Source organism: Trachypithecus francoisi, unplaced genomic scaffold, assembly GCF_009764315.1.
Source record: "Trachypithecus francoisi isolate TF-2019V2 unplaced genomic scaffold, Tfra_2.0 Lachesis_group8, whole genome shotgun sequence".
NCBI lineage: Eukaryota > Metazoa > Chordata > Mammalia > Primates > Cercopithecidae > Trachypithecus > Trachypithecus francoisi.
Window position 1 is genome coordinate 4,750,301 of NW_022681473.1, and position 23,006 is coordinate 4,773,306.

The 23,006-nt window shown below is 52.1% G+C and overlaps 1 pseudogene; it reads left to right on the top strand.

Annotated features, from left to right (window-relative positions):
* Positions 1 to 16,559: 16,559 nt before the first annotated feature.
* Positions 16,560 to 22,056, top strand: LOC117080576 (annotated as a pseudogene).
* Positions 22,057 to 23,006: the final 950 nt, after the last annotated feature.

Genomic DNA, 23,006 nt, shown 5'->3' on the forward strand with positions numbered 1-23,006 from the left:
AGAGGGCCTTCACCTATACCTGGGGCCCGGGCACTGAAAGCCTCTCACCCCAGAGCCAGCAGAGAGGGGATGGCTGATCCCTTCCCTCTACCTTCCTGAGCTTCCCAGCCTCAGGGCAGAGGCTGCTGGACCATCCACTGTCTGTCTCCCTCCACCTTCAGCCTGACCAGATGGGGCCTGGAGGAAGACAAAGTCATGATAGAGTAAAGACAACAACGGCTTACCCAAAGGCCCTCAGCTGCCTGGGGGAGGAAGGCCCAGCCCAAAGTGTGATGGAGACTCAGTTGAGAATTCTAGCCAATAGGGGAAAGGAAGGGCATTTTCTAGAAGAGACGGAATTAGAAATTACGGAGCAATTAACTTCTAAAATAACGTGTAGATTTTTAAAATAACTTTTAAATGTTCAATAGATGGGTTTAAAAAAGAAAAAGGATGATGGCTGAGTCTGAGAACTAGGAGATCATCTGGCAAAGATATTTCCCAACCCACCGCCCAGTTTCCCTCTGTCTGTGCCCAGCCTCACATGCACGTCTTTTTTCTGTCCTGCCCCCTGGGCCTTTGCACACAGCCCCTGCTAGACCTTCCATGCCTGGCGGCTTCTTTTCATCACGTGGCACTCAGCTCTGGCTCAGGGGCACTTCTGAGGACCTCGTAAGATGCCTCTCTTCCCGGTCACTCCCACCTTGTGGCACTTAGAATTATTCATATGACCATATTCATTTGTTGTTACACAGTTTTAAGCTCTGCGCCCTTAGCAGGGGTTGTTTTATACCAAGCGTTGGCCTTGCCATCCTTCGTCATTGCTGTACCCCAGTGGGGAAGGCGTGCTCATAATGACCCCACAGTGTGAGCTGGTTGAGCGAATGAGCAAATGGAATCTGAACATCTTGTGATCACTGGACTAGAATTTATCATATACGGTTAAGGACAGATCTTTGGTTTTTTGTTTTGTTTGTTTATCGTTTTGAGACGGAGTCTCACTTTGTCACCCAGGCTGGAGTGCAATGGTGCCATCTTGTCTTACTGCAGCCTTCACCTCCCAGGTTCAAGCAATTCTCCTGACTCAGCCTCCCAAGTAGCTGCAGCTACAGGTGCGCACCATCACGCCTGGCTAATTTTGTGTTTTTAGTGGAGATGGGGTTTCACCACGTTGGCCAAGCTGGTCTTGAACTCCCGATCTCAGATGATCTGCCCACTTCAGCTTCCCATAGTTCTGGGAATGTCTCCCAGGGTGGGCACACACTTCTGGTGGCCTAGGAAATGGCTATGGATGGCTGGCAGACACAGCACAGAGTCTTGTTGAACTATGGAGTGGGTGATGGTCCCCTTTTCCTTCTCCTTCATCCTTCTGATTAGGAATGGAAAACTTTCAGCTCATGCCAGTGTCCCCCTCACACCCTGCTAGTCCTTGCTGATTCTCACATTTTAACACCAAGTGCGCAAAGACACCGGTTGGTGCTCTTGGAAGGACCAGTCTTCATTTGGAATTCCGCCATGACAGTGCCCAGAGAGATGAGCCGAGCCAGCCCACGGCAGAAGAGTCACCTGGCCGACTTGTGGACATGGAGTTAAAGAAATAGCTGGGCTTTAGGCAGGGCATGGTGGCTCACGCCTGTAATCCCAGCACTTTGGGAGGCCGAGGTGGGCGGATCACGAGGTCAGGAGCTCAAGACCAGCCTGGCCAACACGGTGAAAACCTGTCTCTACTAAAAATTAACTGGACGTGGTGGCATGCACCTGTAGTCCCAGTTACTCCGGAGGCTGAGGCAGGAAAGTCGCTTGAACCCAGGAGGTGGAGGTTGCAGTGAGCCGAAATCGCGCCACTGCACTCCAGCCTGGGTGACAGAGCCAGACTCCATCTCAAAACAAAAAAAGAAAAAACGAAAACCCTTGTGCTTTTTACACCACAAAGTTTGGCGCTGGTTTGTCACACCAACAAAAGCTACCTCATCTGCTCTTTTTAGTAATTCTCAAACCAAAGATGAAATAAAAACAAATGTTCTGAATTATCCAGAAGGCAAAAAAGAGAACACCTCATAACAAAACGTGGGTATGCAGCGATAGGTGTACTTACAGGGGATTCGCACAGCCCAGGATGGTTTTGTTATAAAAGCCTAAAGATAAAATCTATCAAATATTCAAGGTAAGAAAGAAGTAGAGGAAAGTAAACTAAAAGAAATCAGAATGAGGGGATTTGATAGTATTAAAGCTGAAATTAGTTAAGTCGAAAATAAAAAACAGCAGAAAGCATGAAGAAAAGCTGGTTCATTGAAAAGGTCAGTACAACGGGCAAAGAAACAATTCCTGGCAATTCCAGTTAAGAAAAGAAAAAAGAGAAAGAGAAGGAAGGTTACAAATGTAGGAATGAGGAAGAGGTTATAGCCCCCAATAAAGAAGGAATTCATTGATTATGAGAGAAGAAAGCATGGACACCCTACCACTGCAGCCACACGGGTGAAAATATAAGGGAACTAGGCAATGCCTTGGTGAAATTCAAACACTAGAATTGATCCCTGAAGAGACAGAAACCCTAAGCACACCATGAAACCACAGGAGAAAGGGAAAGCTGGTTGAGAAATCTACTATTTTGAAAAGTCAGCTGGGTGCGGTGGCTCACACCTATAATCCCAGAACTTTGGGAGGCTGAGGCGGGTGGATCACAAGGTCAGGAGACCCAGATCCTCCTGGCAAACATGGTGAAACCCTGTCTCTACTAAAAATACAAAAATATTAGCCAGGCACCTGCAGTCCCAGGTACTCAGGAGGCTGAAGCAGGAGAATGGCATGAATCTGGGAGGCGGAGCTTGCAGTGAGCCAAGATCATGCCACTGCACTCCAGCCTGGGCTACAGAATGAGACTCTGTCTCAAAAAACGGTAAAAGGGTCGACAGGCCTCAGTAGATTTATAGTTGGCTCCTAATTACCTCTAAAGTCCAGAGCACTTCCCAACCACTTATTGATAAGAAGGAGACAAGTATAGAGTTGAAGGGTTAGATGTGTGTTTACTGCACTGGCCAGAGCCTGAGTCAGAAAACAGAGGTCAGAGTGATGTGCACACGATGATGCCACGTTTATAAAAACCAGAAGCCGGCCAGACACGGTGGCCCCACTCAGCTTTGGGAGATCGATGCAGGTGGATCACTTGAGGTCAGGAGTTCGAGACCAGCTTGGCCAACATGGTGAAACCCCGTCTCTACCAAAAATATAATAAATTAGCTGGATGTGGTGGCGTGCGCCTGTAATCCCAGCTACTTGGGAGGCTGAGGCAGAAGAATCTCTTGAACCCAGAAGGCAGAGATTGCAGTGAACCGAGGTTGCAGTGAGCCGAGATTGTGCCAGTGCACTCCAGTCTGGGTTAAACTCGACCCATGAGCATGTGTGCATCTGAATGAACACGGAGCGGAGGGCAGTGTGTGTCCCCAGACAGCCCACATGGGGTCCCTCTGGGGATGGCAGTGGCATAAGGGGATAACATCATTCATTCCCTTTTAGCATAGTTGCATATTTGTTTGTTGCAAAGGTGTATAATGTTCAACTCGTGGCAAAATTAGAAGGGAAGCATGTCTCTGCTTACACGTCTAAGCTGCCACCCAAAGAAAGGAACTGCAAGTGCCTTGTCATGTTCACACCTTCCAAGAAAGGCGAATCTTCTACATGAAAAGGAAAGAAGGCCGGGCACGGTGGCTCAAGCCTGTAATCCCAGCACTTTGGGAGGCCGAGATGGGCGGATCACGAGGTCAGGAGATCGAGACCATCCTGGCTAACACGGTGAAACCCCGTCTTTACTAAAAAATACAAAAAAACTAGCCGGGCGAGGTGGCGGGCGCCTATAGTCCCAGCTACTCGGGAGGCTGAGGCAGGAGAACAGCGTAAACCTGGGAGGCGGAGCTTGTAGTGAACTGAGATCCAACCACTGCACTCCAGCCTGGGCGACAGAGCGAGACTCCGTCTCAAAAAAAAGAAAAGGAAAGAAGAACTGGGAGAAGCTTCGGGCTGCCATGACAAAGCACCACAGATGGGCAACAGCTGATTATTCTCTCACCGCCCTGGAGGCTAAGATCTAGGTGTGTGGCAAGGCTGGCTCCTCCGGGGCCTCTCTGCTTGGCCTGCAGACTCTACCTTCTCCCTGTGTCCTTCTGTGGCCATCCCTCTGTGGGTGTCTGTGTCTTCATCCTTTCTTGGGTGTTTTGTTTTGTTTTTGAGACAGGGTCTCACTTTGTTGCCCAGGTTGTAGTGCAGGGGCGAGATCATGGCTCACTGCTGCCTTGACCTCCCAGGCTCAGGTGATCCTCCTGCCTCAGCCTCCCAAGTAGCTGGGCCCACAGGCATGCACCACCACACCCGGCTAATGTTTGTATTTTTAGTGGGGGGGGAGGTTCACCATGTTGCCCAGGCTGGTCTCGAACTCCTAAGCTCAATCCATCCACCTGCTTCGACCTCCCAAAGTGCTGGGATTACAGGCGTCAGTCACTGCGCCTGGCCCTCATGTCTTCTTATAGGGACACCAGTGAGGTGGGATGAGGGTCCACCCATATAATCTCATTTTACCTTAATTGCCTCTGTGAAGATGGCATTTCCAGATGCAGTCAGATTCTAGGGGCACTGGGATTAGCCTTTAACCTATGAAACTGAGGGCACGATTCAGCCATGAGATACCCTTTCAGCATCAGCGTGGAAGTGGAGCGTTAAGCACAGTCACTGCTCTTTACATTAAGCATTATCCCCTCCCTGTTCTCCTCCAGGGCGGGGCACCATCATCATCCGCCATCATCATCTCCACCTCACTGACAATGTGCAATGACTTGTGCAAGGTCACACTGCTGTGAGCGGCAGAGCCACCGTAGGACTCAGGTCTCCGTGCTCCAAAGCCCTTGGGTATCACCACAGAGTGAGTTTCCAACGTGGGGCATCCTTGACCCACCGTGAATGCATCCGCATGTCCCAGGGTGAGAAACGCAGTGTGCACAACCATACCTCGGGCAAACCCCCCGATCCAGGTGCAGAGACCGTCTAAGCCCCTCTCAGGCTCTGGGGCCAGGAAGGGGCACCCAGACAGGCCCTGGGCAGGTGGGCAGTCTCTGTCCTGGTCCGGGTTTGCCCCCCAGACACACTGACACTTCCCAGGGAGGCCCCTGGGCTCTTCTCAGTTCCTTGACACCAGCCCAGGAGGTTGTGGATTTCAAGAGAGGAGCAAACAGAGGCTGAGGAAAGCCCCAGAACCCGTGAGCCCCCTGATCTTTGAAACCAGCTCCAGGGCCAGGTCCTGATTTGTACTTCAGAGCTAATGTGATTAGGGTTAGGATTGTCGCCAGAGTATGTTAATGGACTTCAATAGCCCCCAATTACCTGGGGAGGGGAGCTGCCTGGGGTGGCTGGAGCCCAGCCTGGGGTCTGGACAGAGCATGGGCTGGGACCAGGGCTCCATCTGTGCTGAAATTCTGCCTTTGGGGCCTTCTGGAGAGGCCCTGAAGACCCCATGAGGCGGCCACCTCATTTCACAGGGTGGGAAGTCAGGTTAGAGGTAATTTAATTACCTGCCCAATTTCTTCCTCAGGGTAGATGCAGGGGCCACATTCAAGCCCCAGATCTCTCTCTCTCTCTCTCTCTATTTTTTTTTTTTTTTTTTTTTTGAGATGAAGTCTTGCTCTGTCGCCCAGGCTGGAGTGCAGTGGCATGATCTCCACTCACTGCAACCTCCGCCTCCCAGGTTCAAGCAATTCTCCTGCCTCAGCCTCCCGAGTAGCTGGGATTACAGGTGCACACAATAGCGCCCGGCTAATTTTTGTATTTTTTTGTAGAGACAGAGTTTCACCATGTTGGCCAGGCTGGTCTCAAACTCCTGACCTCAAGTGATCTGCCCATCTTGGCCTCCCAAAGTGCTGGGATTACAGGCATGAGCCACCGCGCCCGGCCTCCCAAATCTCTTTAACACTAGACCTTCCTCAGGCTCCTTCTCCCTGGTGAAAGGCTCAAGAGACAGCCCAGACTGGAAAGGTGAGTAGGTCCAGAGGTGCTTAGGCCTCATCACCACTGACCAAGTCACAGAGGAGTCAAAGGGCAGTGCAGGGGTTTCCCAGGACTGCCTTAACAAACATCACAAACTTGGTGGCTTAAAACATAAAAAATCTGGCAGGGCACGGTGGCATATGCTTGTAATCCCAGCATTTTGGGAGGCTGAGGCAGGCAGATCATGAGGTCAGGAGTTCGAGACCAGCCTGTCCAACATAGTGAAACCCTATCTCTACTAAAAACACAAAAAATTAGCCAGGCGTGGTGGCTCATGGCTGTAATCCCAGCACTTTGGGAGGCCGAGGCGGGTGGATCATGAGGTCAGGAGTTCAAAACCACCCTGTCCAACATAGTGAAATCCCATCTCTACTAAAAATACAAAAAATTAGCTGGGCGTGGTGCTGCATGCTTGTAATCCCAGCTACTTGGGAGGCTGAGGCAGGAGAATCACTTGAACCTGGGAGGCGGAGATTGCAGTGAGCCGAGATTGCGCCATTGCACTCCAGCCCAGGTGACAGTGGGACTCCATCTCAAAACAAAACAAACAAAAAAAATCAAAAATCTGTTTCCTCACAGTTCTAGAAACCAGAAGTTCAAAATCAAGTCTAGGGCAGGGCTGTGCACCCTCCAAAGGCTCTGGGGGAGGATCCTCCTGCCTCTTCCAGCTCCTGGGGTCTCCCGGCACTCTTGGACTAGGGCTGCATTGTTCCCGTGTCTACTGCCGTCTTCACGTGGGCTTCTCTGCTTCCATTTCTTCCCTCTGCTTTGAGAAGAGTGCCTACATTCAATTTACGTCCCACCTGAAACCCAGGAGGACCTCATCTGCAGATCCTAAGCTTAATTCCATCTGCTAAGACCCTATTTCCCAGTGAGATCACATTCACAGGCCGCAGGGGTTAGGAAGTGGACATACCTTTTGCGGGGGGGGACACCATTCTACCTCCTGTAGCTGAGGAGGAACGAGCCCGTCCCCACGTCACCCAGCCTTGCTGGGTGGGGTCCTCCCTCCTGGGCTCTGGAGGCAAAAGGGAGAGGCTAGCCTGGCTGACCCCCCACAAGGCCAGGGCCCAGGCCCCGTGAGGACAGAGAAGCTGGCCCGGCCTGGGCTGTGGGTGATTAGAGAAGTGACATAACCCAGAGGAAGGCAGGTCCTTAAAAGTCAGTCCCAAGAGGGTGGGAGCAAGACCAACCGCCCTTCTCAGCAGCCCACAGGCCGGTGCCACCTCCCACTCTCTCCCCAGTCCTGGAGGTACAAGCTGCCTTCTTCCCGCAACCCATCCAGCCCCAGGGCCTTTCACCTGCACATCCACCTGGAGGGTTTCTGCCCAGATCTTCACAAGTGGGCTCCCCCACACCCAGAAGGCATCCTCCCTAACCCCAGCGACAGCTACAGTCTCCTAGACGCTCCCTCTCACAACCCTGGCCTCTGCGTCTCCCTAGCCTGCATGAGCAGCCCAGACCATTGAGTTCCCGTCTACTGAGTGTCTCCTCCTGGACTGTGAGCCCCACGACAGCAAGCCCTTGCCTGTCTCACTTGTCCCTATCACAGCTGCGTCCCGTGTCTAGAAGAGCACCCAGCATGCAGCAGGACCTGGATGAATGTTTGTCGAGTGAATGAATGAGCACACACAGAGAAGTGGTTGGTTTCTAGGTTCGCCCCAGCCCTGAAGATCTCTGCCAGGCAGCTGGAGTCTGGGGAGGTGGTTCCAAACTCCACGCCTCCTCCTGTCTGCTGAGAGGGCCATGGGTTTGTTTGGCAACCTCAGGGTGCTGGTTCCCCGCAGACACCTGTGTGGCTTCTTCCAGCTGGCTGGGATCCAGGCAGCCCCTGGGAGGGTCCAGCCACCTTCACACCTGGGGCACAGTCAGCCTGGCTGTTTGCTGGAGTCTGTGGTGCCCAGATTTGGAGCCTTTTGGTGAGAAATGTGCATTTTCATGGCAAGATGGTCTCAGGAAATCCCCACCTATTCATGTGCAAAACACAGGGGCCTCTGGGGTCCCCAGGGGCTGAAGCTTTGACAAACAAGGATCAGAGGGAGTGGCAGAGGGGCCTGAAGTCCAAAATCAAGGTGTGGGCAGGGCTGTATGCCTGTCCTGTTCCGGGCCAGGAGTCAAGGCCAGAAGAGGTGGAGGGCTGGGAGGCTGGCCAGAGCATCCCAGTCTAATCTGCTGGGCGTGGGGCTGAGGATGACGGGCCTTTTGTACAGGTCACACTAGTTCTGGGGCCACACTCGCTCCGGCAGTCGGTCATGTGCAAGACAGCAGGGGTGGGGATGCCTGGATTCAGCCCCAGCTTAGCTGCTGACTCCAAGGAGGACTTTCAGGAAGTCAGCCCACCTCCCCGGGCCTCAGTTTCCTTCTCTATGAAATGAAACTTGGTCACTTCTACTGTTCACTTCTGGCTCTGAAAAATCTTAGGATTCCAGAAACTCCACCTTCTGCCCAGCGCAGGAATCCTTCTCCTCAGCGCAGGAATCCTTCTCCTCTTTCCTTGAATACTCTCAGTGAGGGGGCGCTCGCTCTCAGGGCCAAAGGGGCTGGATGCAGGAGACAGAGCATGGCCGGATTCTCTGCTGGACACTCTGGTTGTGGCCAGTTGTCTCTGGGGACTCACACGGGGATCCCTAGAGGCTCAAGCATCGTCTCCCCCAGGCTGTCAGAGAAGATCCGGGATGCCCAGCTGAGTTTGAATTTGAGAGAAATGACAACTTCTTAGTATAACCCAACAGGTCCAACAACTGCAAGGGACATGCTTATACTAACAGCTTATTCAGTGTTCATCTGAAGTGCACGTTGAACTGGGTGTTCCATTTTGCTTGCTAGGTCTGGCAACCCCAACATGTAGCTCTTCTTTCTGGAGCCTTGGGGACTCTTCCAAACCCCTTTTACCAGGGTAGGTTTGACAGAGGGACTATGACTCTTTGTGTGTGTGTGTGTGTGTTGGCAGGGGGCGGGGCGGGGATGGAGTTTTACTCTTGTTGCCCAGGCTGGAGTGCAGTGGCACCATCTCAGTTCACTGCAATCTCCGCCTCCCGGGTTCAAGCGATTCTCCTGCCTCAGCCTTCCCCGTAGCTGGGATTACAGGCAAGCACCACCACACTCTGCTAGTTTTTGTATTTTTTATTTTATTTTATTTTATTTTATTTGAGACGGAGTTTCACTCTTATTGCCCAAGCTGGAGTGCAATGGTGTGATCTTGGCTTACTGCAACTTCCTCCTCCTGGGCTCATGCGATTCTCCTGCCTGAGCCTCCTGAATAGCTAGGATTGCAGGCATGCACCACCACACCTGGCTAATTTTTTGTCTTTTTAGTAGAAACAGGGTTTCACCATTTTAGCCAGGCTAGTCTTGAACTCCTGACCTCAGGTGATCCTCCCACCTCAGCCTCCCAAAGTGCTGGGATTACAGGCGTGAGCCACTGCACCCAACTAATTTTTGTATTTCTAGTAGAGACTTGGTTTCACCATGTTGGTCAGGCTAGTCTCAAACTCCTGACCTCAAGTGATCCACCTGCCTCAGCCTCCCAAAGTGCTGGGATTATAGGCACCCGGCCGGGACTGTGACTCTTAAGACCAGGGCAGGAAGGATCGTAAGCCTGGCCCAGGCTTTAGGTTGAGCAATTGGGATCCCACTTTTGCATGGTCCTGACCCGGGGTCATGCATAAGTAGTTTCACCGCAAACTGCAGCGTGGGAGAAATTCGTGCTTCTGAGGGTGGGTGTGCTGCGGGTCCCCTAGGATCACAGGCGCCCATGCTGGGGTGCAGCCGGCGGTGCCCCAAGCAGCGCCCCTCTGGCGCGCCTCCCTCTCACCTCCAGGACCTTCAGGCTCAGCAGCAGGAGACCTTTGCTTGAAAGCTCTATCTGTCTGCCCTCTTCCCTCTTGCCTTCTTCTGGAGTCTAATACTCTATCTGGCTGAACTGCCACCCTCCAAACCCCAGTGGGAGGTGAGCAGGCCAGTCAGTCACCCCCTTGCCCTGAGGAGTTCGGGCTCTGCCCCTGACCTTCCCCTATCATTCCTGGCGACCTACCTCTCCAGTTTAGGATTCTCAGCAAACAGTCCCAAGGCCGACTCTGGAAATGTAACACACTGAGGACCTCTCAGGCCTCCAGGTGGCCACTCAGCTCTTGCCGGGAGGGGTCCATGGGGTGTGCAGGGTTGAGCAAAGACTTCTTGCTGCCTACGACAGGCGGGGCGCTGTTGTAGTGAGTGAACAAGCATCCTACTCCAACGGCACTTATGCTTAGGTGGGGGACAGAAGACAAGTAAAACAAGTAAGAAAATGACACAGTGTCTCAGGAGGTGGTGAGAGGCAGAATGGAGAAGAAAAAAAGGGAGGGCTGCAGGGAAGGCCGGGGAGGGGGCGGGATGGGAGGGGCTGCAACTTTAATTCCGGGGGTCGGGAAAAGCCTTGCTAAAGAAAAAGGGTCCCTTGGGCGTCGATGAGAGGGGAGCCTGCAAGTGGATCCAGTGAGGGTGCCTCAGGTAGAGGACGGAGCGGGGACAAAGGCCAGGACACTGGACTGGAAGAGGGAGGAGGCCAGAGCAGCTGCAGCAGTGGGTGAAGGGCAGACAGGGAGCTGCAGAAGCAAGGGCCTAGGGGGCCATGGCAAGGCTTGAGCTTTGCTCGGAGTGAAATGGGAGCCACTGGTCGATTTTTTTTTTTTTTAAGACAGAGTCTCGCTCTGTCGCCCAGGCTGGAGTGAAGTGGCATAATCTCGGCTCACTGCAACTTCCGCCTCCCAGGTTCAAGCAATTCTCCTGCCTCAGGCTTCCAAGTAGCTGGGATTACAGGTGCCCGCCACCATGCCTGGCTAATTTTTGTATGTTGAGTAGAGATGGAGTTTCACCATATTGGTCAGGCTGGTCTCGAACTCCTGACCTCGTGAAAACCCGCCTTGGTTTCCCAAAGTACTGGGATTACAGGCATGGGCCACCACGCCAGGCTGCCACTGGGTGAATTTAAGCCGACCAGGAGCCTGATGAGACTTGGGCTGTAAAAAGATCTTCTGACTGTGGGACTGAGAACAAATCACCGTGGAACAAGGAGCAGAGACCCCCCGAAGACTCCTGTCATCACGAGGGAAGCGAGGTGGGTGCCTGGAACGCCAGGGGAATGGGGGGTGGAGAGAAGAGGTGGCGGATGAGCCAGGACTCTGCATAAGTCGTGCTGTCTCAGCTCATGGGGACAGCCAGGCTGCCTCCCTGCCCTTGACTTGGATGACCCCTGACACTTTGGACTGGAAATGCGTTTGTTTGTCTCCATTTCAATGAATGATTTATTTTCCGGTTTATAAAATGCACCCGCCATACTTGCTCATGGGCTCACAGACCCAAAGAAAGAACGTCAGGAATTTCCCAGCAGGACGGGGGCCAGGCTCGCCCCGCCCCACACGCAGGCATCTCTGCTCAGCCCCCTCACCCCTGCCAGCCCAGCGCCCAGAGGCTGAAGCCAGCAGCAGCCCCGTGAGGCCCCACAGGCCCTGTGGGAGCAGATTCCAGGCCCAGTGATCAACCCTCGCCTACGGCCACCCCTTCCCGAAAGGTCCCCTCCTCGGCCGGCCGTCGACATCAGAGACCGCCTTGACCGGCTTGCTCGTGGGCTGGCAGCTGGCAAGCAAGGGGCCGCATGGAGTTCAGGGGCCGAAGGCCGTCAGCTGAGAGCTCAGGGGCTCCCAAAAGACAAGACCCAGCAAGCAGAGAGGGAAGGTGGCAGGCACAGCCCAACGCAGCCCTGAGCCTCAGGGGACGGTAGGGGAATCCACCCAGCTCTGCTGTGCAATCCTGGACAATTCACTGAATCCCTCTGTTCTGCATGCATCCAGCTCAAAATGCTGCTTAGGAGGCTGGGGTGCTGGGGCCCTTCATTAAGCCATGTTTGCAAAGCCCTCCAAGGGCTGCAGATGAAAGCGCCTATTGAAGTACAAAGCGCTGTCTCCAGTAACCCTCTCTGTCCCAGGCAGGACTGGAGACCCATAAAAGAGAAGGAAAGAGGCGGCCAAGGGCATTTGGCCCCAAGCATGGAGGCCACCGAGACTAGACCCTGGCAACGTCGGGACCCGAGAGGAGTCTCTCAGCAGCAGGCTCCTCACCACCGGCTCCTGTCCCTCCCTGTCCTTCACTAGGCAGCACCCCAGCACTCTGGCCTCCCTCAGCAGGCCCATCTGCGTGGGGCACAGAGATGGATCAGAATCCTCTGCAACAGCTGCCGATGGAAGCCTTAGATCCACGTTCCAGGCTCCGATGCATGGCCCCAGCCAGCCTGGCCCTCGCTGTCCTCACACAGGCCACCTCTGCGCCTCCTCCTGATCTCCTGCAGCCTAGACGTCCTCTCCTCTGTTCGTCTGTGCCTGGAGGTCCAGCCTGGGGAGGCTCCCTGCCCACCACACCCATGGTGGCCTCTGGTCCCCATAGCCATGGTTCATGGGTGCTCAGGATCCCGGCAGGGGAGTCTGGGTGTGCCTATCCCCTCACCTCTGGCGTCCTCAGATGTCACATCCGTGGAGCCCACTGACCTCAGGCACTAGGGCTGTCCCCTGACCCCTGACTTCCCCTGCCATCTTTCTACACAGAAACAATCCTATGCCCTCTGTCTGGAATAGTCCAAAATGCCCTCCTTCATTTCTTTGCCCCCTGCACTGGGGGAATGTCTGCTAAAATGACTCTCACATGTTGCTCTGCAGTGGCAAAAAATGAGCTACAGTCCCTCAGCCACCACCTGGAGGGCCTGTGGACCCTCCTTCCTTCATTCCCCATTCCCCACCCTAGCCCTTCCTAGCCCTCCACATCAGCGATTCACAAAGGCCACCGTTCTGGCATGACCAGGGCTTGCTCGGGAAGAGGCTGTGTGGCAGAGGGCCCTCCCTGGCCCAGCCTTCCCTCCCCCACAGTGCACGGGCCAGTGCCGCCTGCTGGCACCCTGACCCCACAAGGACAAGTCTTCCCTGAGCTGCCCCGCCAACTCTGGGGGCAACTTCCAGATGTGCCATGGCCAGCCAGGGTCCCCAGAGGCTGAAACGAGGTCCCAGAGAGGGAAGGATGTGTCAGTGGCCCCCCGGGGTGGTCCCTGACACCTCAAGGTGCCAATCACCCATGCAAGGTCCAGCAGGCACTGAAGCAAGCCCCTGCCTGGGTGGGCACGGAACAGGCTCTCTGGAGAGCAATTTGGCAGTACAAGGCAGTGCAAAGCAAAACAAGCAAAGCACGGATCCCATCCCTACCCACCACTCACCCTTCAGGCCTGGAGCCTGAGAGAGTGACCGTGGGCATGCAGTGCGTGCTCACACCGGGGCTGGAGGGCATGTGGAACGGAGGTTCCTCAAAAACTCGAACAGGGCCGGGCGTGGTGGCTCAAGCCTGGAATCCCAGCACTTTGGGAGACAAGAGTCATTTTAGCAGACATTCCCCCAGTGCAGGGGGCAAAGAGATGAAGGAGGGCATTTTGGACTATTCCAGACAGAGGGCATGGGGTTGTTTCTGTGTAGAAAGATGGCAGGGGAAGTCAGGGGTCAGGGGACAGCCCTAGTGCCTGAGGTCAGTGGGCTCCACGGATGTGACATCTGAGGACGCCAGAGGTGAGGGGATAGGCACACCCAGACTCCCCTGCCGGGATCCTGAGCACCCATGAACCATGGCTATGGGGACCAGAGGCCACCATGGGTGTGGTGGGCAGGGAGCCTCCCCAGGCTGGACCTCCAGGCACAGACGAACAGAGGAGAGGACGTCTAGGCTGCAGGAGATCAGGAGGAGGCGCAGAGGTGGCCTGTGTGAGGACAGCGAGGGCCAGGCTGGCTGGGGCCATGCATCGGAGCCTGAAACGTTGATCTGAGACTTCCATCGGCAGCTGTTGCAGAGGATTCTGATCCATCTCTCTGCCCCATGCAGATGGGCCTGCTGAGGGAGGCCAGAGTGCTGGGGTGCTGCCTAGTGAAGGACAGGGAGGGACAGGAGCCGGTGGTGAGGAGCCTGCTACTGAGAGACTCCTCTCGGGACCTGACATTGTTGGGGTCTAGTCTTGGTGACCTCCATGCTTGGGGCCAAATGCCCTTGGCTGCTTCTTTCCTTCTCTTTTTCTCAGGCGGATCACCTGAGGTCAGGAGTTCGAGACCAGCCTGACCAACATGGAGAAACCCCGTCTCTACTAAAAATACAAAATTAGCCAGGCGTGGTGGTGCATGCCTGTAATCCCAGCTAGTCTGGAGGCTGAGGCAGAAGAACCGCTTGAAGCTAGGAGGCAGAGTTTGCAGTGAGCCAACATGGTGTCATTGTACTTCAGCCTGGGCAACAAGAGCGAAACTCCGTTAAAAAACAAACAAACAAACAAACAAAAAAACCTCAAACAGAACGGCTCATACCATCCCTCAGTCCTACTGCTGAGTGACACCCCAAAGAACTCAAAACATACGTCTACACTAAAACGTATACAAAAACCTACAGAAGTGTTCACAGCAGTAAATCCACAACCACCAAAGGTCAACTCGAACACCCGTCAGTGGACGCACGGATCAACAAAACGCCGTCTTCCCGTACAACGGGATGTCACTCAGCACCAACGGGAGTGAAGCCAGGACACAGGCCGCAGTGTGGGGGACCTTAACAGCATGAGGGCCAGGGAAAGAAGCTAGGTCAGGGGCCATACGTTCGTTGGGTGACTCCGCTCTATGAAACGCCCAGTACAGGCAGGAAACCAGAGGCTGGGAGAGGGGGAATTAGGAGTGACTGCTAAGGGGTAAGGTGGTTTTCTTTTGGGGGGATGGAAACGTTCCAGAAGTAGATGGTGGTGGTGGTTGCAAAACACTGGGAATGTTCTCAGTGCCACTGAACTGTAAACTTTAAAAGGGATAAAATGGGAATCTTAGGTGGCATGTATTTTCTACAACGAGAAAAACTGTTACCCTTGACTGGGTATGGTAGCTCAAGCCTGTAATCCCAGCACTTTGGGAGGCCAAGGCAGGTGGATCACTTGAGGTCAGGAGTTCAAGATCAAGCCTGGGTAACAGGGTGAAACCCCGTCTCTACTAAAAATACAAAAATTTGCTGAGTGTGGTGGCGAGTGCCTGTAATCCCAGCTACTCGGGAGGCTAAGGCAGGAGAATCGCTTGAACCTGGGAGGCGGAGGTTGCCGCGAGCCAAGATCATGCCACTGCACTCCAGCCTGGGCGACAGAGCGAGACTCAGTATCAAAAGAAAAAAAGAAAAAAAAAAAAAGAGAGAGAGAGAGAAAAACAACTTTAGCGTCTCTCTAAAGGGGACAGGTGAAGTAACGCTGGAGTTTATATAAAGGTGTTCCCTAGCTATTCAGTCAAAGAAGCAGGCTTTTGGGAGGCCGAGGTGGGCGGATCACGAGGCCAGGAGATCAATACCATCCTGGCCAACATGGAGAAACCCCGTCTCTACTAAAAATACAACAATTAGCTGGGTGTGGTGGTGGGTGCCTGTAGTCCCAGCTACTTGGGAGGCTGAGGCAGGAGAATCGCATGAACCCAGGAAGCAGAGGGTGCAGTGAGCCGAGATGGCACCACTGCACTCAGGCCTGGTGACAGAGCAAGACCCTGTCTGGGGAAAAAAAAAAAGCAGGTTAGAATGGTTTACTGGAAAGGTGTTTGAAGAAGACACACATACGTGACTATGCTTGGAAGTTGGAAGTTCTGGAAGGACAAACACTGTAATGTTCATACTGGTCATCTCTGGGTGATGGGACGCAGGGCACTTTTGTGTTTGTGCGTTTGTCTCTGTGCCTGCGCATTTGTTCTCAGCTATTTCTAAAATTTCCATAGCAAACTTTTGTAACTGGAAAAAGCTTCAGAGCAGGAAAACAAAAAAGGCAAGAAGTGTCAGGATTTTTCTAAAAGTCCCCACCTGCCCCCATACCAGCATATGGAGGTGTAGAGTGAAAGCCATCGAGGGTGGCCCCTCTCCAGTCCCTGCGGGCAGTGGACAAGGATGAACAGGCATGGCAGGGCCCCCGCCCCCCACCCAAATGGTTTTTGTATCTCCTGGCCATCATTCCTTCCAGCCAGGACACCAGTTGAGGAGGAACTTACAAAGAGCAGGAGAAAGTCTTCCAGGCCCAGGGGAGCCCAGCACGTTTCCCTCCTGGACCAGTAGGACAGCATCACTCATTCATTTCTTCATTCATTCACACCTTTGTCAGACCTCACACCTGGCGAGTGCCCACTCAGACCCCATGTGAGGGTGTGGGAAGCCCAGGAGAATGGCTGAGGCAGGAAGAGGAGGGTTCAGCCCTTTGCAGCAGCTCCCATTCCCTCTGTAAGCCATGGTCTCTGTGGTGGTAAGCGCTGGCCTTCCCTTCTGGGCTGGAGGGATGCTGGCAGCATCGGGCTCTCTCCCAGACAGCAGCCTAGTCTTCTCCAAGCCAGCCACATCCTTCTCTGCAATCAGCTTTGGAGGACACTCCCGGGCTCATTGGTGACTTTTTCCTCCTTGCTGACCCTGACCCTGCAGCTCGTGCTGAAGCCCTCCTATAGGCCAGGCCCCGACCTACGTGCTGGGGCTTCAGACAGGAGTCAGACAGAAGCTCCCTTCCAAGCATGTATTACCATCCGGAAAGGCCATCTGAAAAACCGGATGTTTCCAGGTGAGATGCTTAAAACCGAGTCATTCCCCTGCCCACATTGCCAGTGCTACCCCCACACAGAACAAGAACCACGTGTTCTGCAGGGTGAGGCCTGGTTATGTCCTCTCATCCCCTGACCCAGCCACACGCCAACCCCCGTCATGCCCACCACCCTGCAGCCCCTCCACCCTTCCAGACTGGTGCTCAATGCCTTAAACACTTCCTGCCTCAGGGCCTTTGCAGTCTCAGATGCTCTTCTCCAGGTCTCTGTGGGGCTGAGTCCCCATTGCATGGCAATCTCAGCTTAAATACTGGCTTCTCTCACCTCTGTAGCTAAAGTGATTCCTCCTAAATACACCACCATTATCATTTGCTTTTTTGATTTTGTTTTCCTTTTTTTTTTTGATATGGTGTCTCATTCTGTTGCCCAAGCTAGAGTGCAGTGGCACGATCTCTGCTCACTGCCACCTCCGCCTCCCGGGTTCAAGCAATTCTCCTTCAGCCTCCTGAGTAGCTGGGATTATAGGCACCTGCCACCATGCCCAACTAATTTTTTTTTTTTTTTGTATTTTTAGTAGAGACAGGGTTTCACCATATTGGCCAGGCTGGTTTCAAACTCCTGACCTCAAATGATCCGTCCGCCTCGGGCTCCCAAAGTGCTGGGGTTACGGGTGCGAGCCACTGTACCTGGCCGCTTATTTGATTTTCTTCCAAGCATGTATTACCATCCAAAACCATCTCGTCGTGCCTTGGTTCTCTCACTGTTCATTATTCCTCACCCACATGCTGTGGCCCTGAAGCAGGGACCAAGTGTTTTGTGGTTGCCGTGTGGCCACCATCCCCCAGCACATGGTAGGTGCTTGATAAGCATCGTGTTGAGTGCATGGGGCGACCAGAAACAGGGGAGCTTGCAGGTCCCCAGCACTCATGCAACAGGGCTCTGATCAGGCTGGCTCTCTGCTCTCAACTGCGCTTTTTTTTTTTTTTAAACTGTTGTGAGAATCTGCAGTAATCACTTGGCTCGTCTCTAATCCTGATTTAATGAGGCCACACTGGTTCTTTGGTGTTCATATTCTCTGAAGTTCAGCTCTGAGAAAAATAAAAAGAAAGGCCGCCCCGCCACCTACCCATCACCAAAGAAAGACACAAGGGAGCATCCTAGAATTTGGGACGCATCAAAACCAAAGAAAAAAGCAGAACGTGCTCCGACGTTTGGCCCAAGCAGCCTCTGAGGCCAGCCGTGCTCCGAGCGTTTGTAGTGCAGTGGCACAGCCCTCCAGATGTTCCTGGCAGGACTGCCACTTCAAACGCCAGGCCTCAAGCCCATTACCTGCACAGCCTTTGTGTATTTCAAAGGGGAAGGCAGTTGAACTTTCCCTGTAATCATTGGGCCCAAACTTGCCTTTAATGGACCATCAGGGAACACAGCAAGGAGAACTCCCCAATCATTACCAGGTTCTGATGGTCTCGGAGCCCACCTGGAGAGGCCCGCGGGGCAGCCACCTGTGGCTCTTGCCACGCCTGCTCTAGGGAAGGCTAGGACTCCATCCAACTGAGCGCTGGACTGGGAGTCAGAAGCCACGACTTTGAGGGCCTAGGTTGCCTGGCCCCGCTTCCTGGGCCATGGCGACCCACTTTCTGTATGTGAACCCCACCTCGGCTGCTTGCTTTGCTGTGAGACCTTGGGCAGGTACCCTCACCTTGCTGAGTCCCCGTTTTGCAATCGGCTACGGAGAATAAAAACAGAACCTACCTCTCCAGTTTGCTCTGAAGCGTAGGCGTTTTCTAAATGACAATACTCTGAAGAAATATGTACTGAGTTGAATTGTGTCCCCCCAAAATGTATGTCTACCTGGAACCTCGCAAGGTGAACTTATTTGGGAGAAGGATCTCTACAGATGTAATTAAGGTAAGAATCCAGACGAGATCATCCCAGACTAGGATGGGCCCTACATCCAGTGATTGGTATTCTTATGAGAGACGGCTGGGCGCAGCGCTCACGCCTGTAGTCCCAGCACTTTGGGAGGCCAAGATGGGTGGATCATATGAGGTCAGGAGTTTGAGACTAGCCTGGCTAATATGGTGAAACCCCATCTCTACTAAAAAGACAAAAAATTAGCGGGGTGTGGTGGCACGTACCTGTAATCCCAGCTACTTGGGAAACTGAGGCAGGAGAAGCACTTGAACCCAGGAGGCGGAAGCTGCAGTGAGCCAAGATTGAGCCATTGCACTCCAGTCTGGGCAACAAGGGTGAAACTCCATCTCAGAAAAAAAAAAAAAAAAGAGAGAGAGAGACAGAAAGACAGATAAGGAGAAGATACAGATATTCAGGAGGCCCTGTGAAGCTGGAGGCTGAGGCTGGAGTGATGCAGCCACAAGCCAAGGAATGTCTGGAGCCACCAGAAGGTGGAAAGGGCAGCAAGCATCCTTCCCTAGAGTCTTCAGAGGGAGCAGGGCCATGCTGACTCCCTGATTTGGAAATTTCTGGCCTCCAGAACTGGGAGACAATACATTTCTGATATTTCAAGCTATCAAGTTTGCAGGTGTTTATTATAGCAGCCTTGGGAAATTAATAACAAATCCAAGTCATTGTTCCTATAGTTGTTACTCTAAAGAATTCTCTGTGGCCAGGCACGGTGCCTCATGCCTGTAATCTCAGCACTTTGGGAGGCCGAGGTGGGCAGATCACCTGAGGTCAGGAGTTTAAGACCAGCCTGGCCAACATGGTGAAACCCAGTCTCTACTAAAAAAGACAAAAATTATCTGGGTATGGTCACGTACACCTGTAATCCCAGCTACTCAGGAGGCTAAGGCAGGAGGATGGCTTGAACCCAGGAGGTGGAGGTCAAGTGAGCCACTGCACTCCAGCCTGGGTGACAAGAGCAAAACTCCATCTCAAAAAAAAAAAGAATTCTCTGAGCCACTGAAATGTCTCACCAGACACTTAGGCCCACAGTGACCTCTGTAGATGAGCAGCAGCTCCCTCTGTCTCCAAAGCAATTGAAAAAGGAAGAAGCGATGCATAAGGGAAAGACAGACCTTGGTTTGGAATGTGGCTCTGAGCCCATTCCTAGCTGTAGACTTTGATAAGTCACTGATCCTCTGTGAACCTCTGTCTCTTTATGAAATGGGGACCATTTTATCCACCTCCAAGAATTCTGTGATGATGAGACTAGGTCAGGATGTAAAGCATTCACACATAAGGGTTCAGTAAATGGGAAGGGTGTCTATATTAGTTTATTTGTTTATTTATTTATTTTTGTGAGATGGAGTCTCACTCTGTCACCCAGGTTGGAGTGCAATGGTGCAATCTCAGTACACTGCAACCTCTTCCTCCCTAGTTCAAGTGATTCTCCTGCCTCAGCCTCCTGAGTAGCTGAGATTACAAGCATGTGCCATCACGCCTGGCTAATTTTTGTATTTTTAGCAGAGATGGGGTTTTGCCATACTGGCCAGATTGGTCTTGAACTCCTGACCTCAGGTGATCCATCTGCCTTGGCCTCCCAAAGTTCTGAGATTACAGGCATGAGCCACTGTGCCTGGCCTATATTAGTTATCCACTGTTACATAGTACATTTCCCCAACATTTAGAGGCTGAAAACAACAATGGACCTTTATTATCTCACATAGCATTATAGCTCTGCATCAGGTATGTGGAAGCAGCTTAACTGGATGTTTTGGGCTCAAGATCTCTCATGATGTTGAAATCAAGATGTCAGCTAGGGCTGTAGTCTCATCTGATGGCTTGACTGGGGCTGGAGCATCCACTTTCAAGGTGCCTCACTCACATGTCTGTGGGCAGGAGGCCTCAGTTCCACTTGGACTTTCCGTAGGGCTGCTTGGGTGTCCTCCCAACATGGCAGCTGGCTTCCCCCACAGCATGTGATCCAAGAAAGAGCAAGGTGCAAGTGGTAATGTCTTGGGCGTCATACTTTGCCACTTCCACCACATTCTACGGATCCTAGAGAGCAACCCTGAAACAATGAGGGAGGGAACTCTACATGGGCACTGACACTAGAGAGTAGCCCATTGGAGGCCAATGGGGGGCTGGCTACCACTGCGTCTCAGAGGGCAAGGTGTTCTTGGGGATGCTGCCAGGCAGAAGCCTACCTAACAAGTGGCTTTGCTGTCTAGACTTGCCTCTGGGGCCAGCTGCCTGGGAGCTGGGAGCCTGATCTGGCCACGTGCCCAGCAGCTCCCCTGTAATTTCATTTGTCTAAGGCCTCTTCATGTCTCACCGGGGCTCCTTCATGTGAGCACTAAGGGCCAACATTGAGCCACAAAGACTTTCAACCCAGAGCCCATGTCAGCAGCCCATCCAGAGCCTCACATCTTCTCTTGGGAGCCCAGCCTAAAGATTAGAGCCCCAGAGACACCTCAGGGGCCAATAGGCAGGCCTGAGTTCTGGTGGGGGCGGTGTCCCGGATGCCCACCATGGCCCTACAGCAGCTCCCTGAGTGTGTTGTATGAGTGTTCACGTGTGGGTGCATCATGTGCAAACCTGTATGTGAAGGTGTGTGCAGGGAGACATATGTGCCAGCACAACTGGAATCTGTTTGTGTGTGACAAAATCTGACATTTCCACACATAAAAAACATTGCAAGCACAGCAGTGCTGGAACTGACAGGAGATCCAGGCCACCACCCTGCCTCCCCCTGAATCCTGTCACCAGCTGCCTCTGATCTCAGACGTATTCCAACAATCACTTAAAACATGGTGGATTACTATGAAGTTTTAAGCATGCAGAGACACACCTCACCCAAGGAAAGTAAAAAGGCATATTGGAAACTGGCACTGAAGTGACACCCAGATAGAAATCCTGATAATAAAGAATAAGCAGAGAGAAAATTCAAACAAGTAGTGGAGGCGTATGAGGTGCTGTCAGATGCTAAGAAAGGGGACATCTATGACGAATATGGCAAAGAAGGATGAATTGGTGGAGGAAGAGGTGGACGTCATTTTGACAGTCCGTTTGACTTTGGCTTCACATTTTGTAACCCAGAGATGATGTCTTCAGGGAATTTTTTTGGTGGAAGGGACCCATTCTCACCTGACTTCTTTGAAGACCTTTTTGAGGACATTTTTGGGAATCAAAGACATCCCCGAGGAAGCAGAAGCCAAGGAATGGAGTCATTTTTCTCCACATCCAGTGGATTTCCATCTTTTGGAAGTGGATTTTCTTCTTTTCACGCAGTATTTACTTCATTTAGGTCCCTGGGTCATGGGGGCCTCACTTCATTCTCTTCCACATCATTTGGTGGTAGTGGGATGGGCAACTTCAAATCAATATCAATTTCTGCTAAAATGGTTAATGGCAGAAAAATGACTACAAAGAGAGAGAATTGTTGAGAATGATCAAAGAAAGAGTAGAAGTTGAAGAAGACAACCAGTTAAAGTCCTTAGCAATCCATGGTAAGGAGTAGCTGCTGCAAGTAATTCAACGCAAGCTTTTAACAGAAATGTTAAACTAAAGCAAGCACCATTTGAGGATTAACAGGAACTTTTCTTTTTTTGAAGATTTCAAATGAACTCGACTTTCAGTATAATTGTACCTAATCTAAAGTATTTATAAACAACTCACTAGAGCCTCTATTTGTCATAGACTTTTGAGTTGATTGTTGGGACCACATAATAGGACCATTGTTTTGTTGTGGTTTTTTTGTTTGTTTGTTTGTTTTTGGTTTTGTTTTTTGTTTGTCTTTTTTTTTTTTTTTTTTTTGAGATGGAGTCTCACTCTGTCACCCCAGGCTGGAGTGCAATGGCACGATCCCCGCTCACTGCAACCTCTGCCTCCCAGGTTCAAGTGATTCTCCTGCCTCAGCCTCTGGAGTAGCTTGGATTACAGGCGTGTGCCACCACACCTGGCCAATTGTTATATTTTTAGTAGAGACAGGGTTTCACAGTGTTGGCCAGGGTGGTCTTGAACTCCTGACCTCAGGTGATCCACCTGCCTCGGCCTTCCAAAGTGCTGGGATTACAGGCATGAGCCACCATGCCCAGCCCTTTTTTTTTTTTAATTGGTATAAGTCTCTGCATGCTCTTTGCTTTTTTACCAAACGTACTGCAAGGTGAGCCTTGACTCTTTAGTGTAGGACAACTAACACTAAGACTAACACTAACACCAGCATGGATCTGCTTTTCCACGGTGTCTGAAATGTGAGTCACATAGTGTCAGCCTGCTGTGAAGTTAACACTGCCAGGACGAATCTTCTACAGAAATCATTTCAATTTTTTTTTTAGTATTTAGTAGTGAAAGATATTAATGCATTAATGGTAATACATTTCTGGTTTAATATAAATTAAGGATGTTTTCTAGTTGTGCATGAATGCTGGCAACTTAGTACGCTTTGACAATTGTTTAAATATTTAAATATGTAATATTAAGCTTAGGTTTTTTTTTTTTTTTTTGAGACGGAGTCTC